Raw genomic sequence first — 3324 nt, forward strand, 5'->3', positions numbered from 1 at the left:
TTTCTTTCTGAGAAGACTAACAATATGAAATCTTGCTAATAAGAAGAGACCTCAAAAATAGAAACAAAAAAAAAAAACCTACAATAAATGAATGAGTACTCACAAAAGGATGGACTGGGACATTAGCCATAGAATCCTATCTCACACTAACCCAGCATAGCAAATGGGTTCTGAGTGGCACAAAGTCCAAACAGCAGAGACAGAGGATTCCCTATGTTCATAAAACAGTGAACAGCAAACTAAAGTCCCCAAAGATAAGAAAGCAAGCAAACATCAGTAACCAAGTTACATTACAGACAGACAAGAACTCTCACTAGAAACCAAAAAACAAAGAGACATAAAACAACAATCAACAGGCATGCATAACCCACAGATAAGACTCAATAAATCAGAGTCCTTTTCATGGATCTTTCAGAAGATGTCTTATAATGCCTGCAATTTACAGCCAGAATGCAGCCCAGAGGGCTCCCAGGTAGGGTGTCAGTGAAAACCCACAAACAGCTTGTTGTTCATAGACCTCACCCTATATAATAAAACGGTAATATGCAAATTGACCAAACAGTGAAGCTATGGGTCACTATGATGCGTACTGACAACCAGGGGGCAGACGCTCAACACAGGAGCTGCCCCCTGGTGGTCAGTGTGCTCCCACATGGGAGTGCTGCTCAGCCAGAAGCCAGGCTCAGGGCTGGCGAGCACAGTGGTGGTGGCGGGAGCTCTAAGGATGTCTGAGGAGCAGGCCTAAGCCAGCAGTCAGACATCCCCCGAGGGCCCCAGGACTGTGAGAGGGTGCAGGCCGGGCTGAGGGATGCCCCTCCCCACCACCAAGTGCATGAATTTCGTGTACCAGGCCTCTAGTCCTTAGTAAATATTGACTGGTGTCTAAAGTCATTTTAGCCAAAATCTGCCGGTCCCAAGGCATCATATGCTAATTTTCAGACAAGGCATTAAGGAGTCCTTTTGTAAACAGACTGTTAGCCCCATTTTCTCTAATACTTTTCCTTATTTCTTTAAAGGTATTAAAGGAGAGTGGTTCATGTATCTGATTATCTTACTAATCTTGCATAACTGGGCAAGCCAAAAGCTCTCCTTCTAACATAGCTTACATGACACATGATCCCATAATTGAGGATCTAGTTGATGAGCCTTCCCACACCAGAGGGGAGGGATCAGGAAATATTTCCTCTGATGGTGGGGCTTTAGGTACTACAGGCTCTATAGACTCTACTTCAGGAGGAGGGAGTGGTGGCGCTCTGTAAGCTTTTGATCCTCAATGTGAAGTGGGCATAGTGCAGCTCAAACAAGAGCCCACATAGTTAATGATGACAAGGGCACTCATTTTCTTGGGCCTGATTTCTCTTTAAATTCCTACCTACTTGCACCCAGAGATGTAGGTCAAATGTTCCAGCATCAAGGAACCAAGGATTATGAATTATAACAGTCTGCAACAGGCCCTTTAATTGTTCTTCTATAACCAAGGCACCATTTGCTTTTAATAACTTGTCAGACAGCTGCTGTCCCATTGTGAACCTTAGCTGAGAAACAATCCCCTCGAACTTGGAAATCCCAAGCAGGCTCCAATGACTTACTGCGCAGTCTTCCTTTTCTTACTCTTCCTTTTTGAGGTTTCTGCTGCGTCTCATTGTGTTCCTCAGTTCTCACACGGGGAACCAATTGCCAGGGCTGACCAGCAGACCCTGAGCAACAGATGAATGACTACTCTGACACACATTTCTGTGAAAGAGAGGGCTAAGGGACTATCTGGCTATAGGAACCAGACAACCTTGTTCACCTGTCTCTTCAGGCTTTTATTGTAAAAGCAGTTTGGGATAAAGTTTATCTTTTAGATACAATCAGTAGGGTAAGTAATCTTGGGAGGACACATGTGTCTACAGTGTCCTTTTAGCAAGGACACCTAAAGATTAAGCATAAAGATTCCAGTAAACACCCGAGGTTCACAGACTTGTTTGGAAAAGTCAAGGAACAACTAGGGGCAGCCGCCGTCGGCCAACTCCCCTACGTCAGAATTCCAAGAAACAAGGGCAGCCACCTTCAGCCAACTTCCCTTTTCAGAATTCCCTCCTTACAAATTTTCCAATCAAGTCTCCCATGCTTCCCTATACCACCTCACACAAATGTATGCTTGACAAATCTGATCTATTAATAAAATAAATAGTTCACCATTTATTACTGGGATGAGACAAAGCTGGGGGTGAAGAGGGGTGTCTACCAGGGCTATGGGACAAAGGCGTTGTCTAGAAATTCAGAGCATTAATGCTAAGACAGAGCACAGGGAAGGGGTGAGGCCACAAGAAATGGACCACTGCAGGCCAGGACCTGTTCTTATCTGTTAAAAGCCTCTCTGGACGGCTCCCCAGCCACATGAAGGCTAGAATGTGCATCCTACTTTTTTAGGTGTGGGGAAGTCATGTCTCCTACTGCCGTTTACAGACAAGCAGTTCCAGCCTGTCCACAACCTCACCATAGGTGTGGAGTTTGGGGCCCGTATCGTCAACATTGATGGAAAACAAATCAAACTGCAAATCTGGAATATGCCTGGGCAAGAATCCTTCCATTCTATCACCTGTTCCTACTACAGGAGAACAGCTGGAGCACTGCTGGTGTATGTCAGTACAAGCGTGAAACCTTCAACCACTGGACCACTTGGTTAGAGGATGCCTGGCAGCACTCTAGTTCCAATATGGTTATCATGCTGAATGGGAATAAGAGTGACTTAGAGTCCCGCAGAGATGTGAAGAAAGAAGAAGGGAAGGCCTTTGCTAGGGAGCATAGACTTATATTCATGGAAACTTCAGCCAAAACAGCCTGCAATGTTGAAGAGCCCTTCATTAACACAGCCAAAGAAATATATAAAAAGATCCAGCAGGGTTTATTTCATGTCCACAGTGAGGCAAATGGCATAAAGATGGGTCCTCAACAGTGTATTTCAACATCAGTGGCACCCATCGCCACCCGGTAGAACTCTGGTGACAGAGTCCAACTCTGGCTGCTGCTGAAAGTCTGACCTGGACTCTTTTTTTTTACTTCCTGGAACAGCTTCAGATCAATAGGCTTACAGAGGTCTTATTAACTTTGACTGAGAAAAGCCTCTTTTCAAGGTGTGATGTTTTGCCTTTCCATTTAAAGGCTGGGGAAAATTTGGGCCCTTACTGACCTGTCCCTTCTTCAGGGACGTGCACATTTCTTATAGATCAGGGCTCTTCTTATAGCCTAAATTTATTTCTAAAATGTTAGTATCAAAGTTGATTGTCATGGCAATTAAAAAATAAATTATTTTAGAAGTATACATAATCTGCTCCCCAC

The 3324-nt window shown here is 44.4% G+C and overlaps 1 pseudogene; it reads left to right on the forward strand.

Moving 5' to 3' along the window:
* Positions 1 to 450: 450 nt before the first annotated feature.
* On the forward strand, positions 451 to 3017 carry LOC102764578 (annotated as a pseudogene).
* The last annotated feature ends 307 nt before the right edge of the window (positions 3018 to 3324 follow it).

This window comes from Myotis davidii, unplaced genomic scaffold (assembly GCF_000327345.1).
Source record: "Myotis davidii unplaced genomic scaffold, ASM32734v1 scaffold1651, whole genome shotgun sequence".
Classification (NCBI taxonomy): Eukaryota; Metazoa; Chordata; class Mammalia; order Chiroptera; family Vespertilionidae; genus Myotis; species Myotis davidii.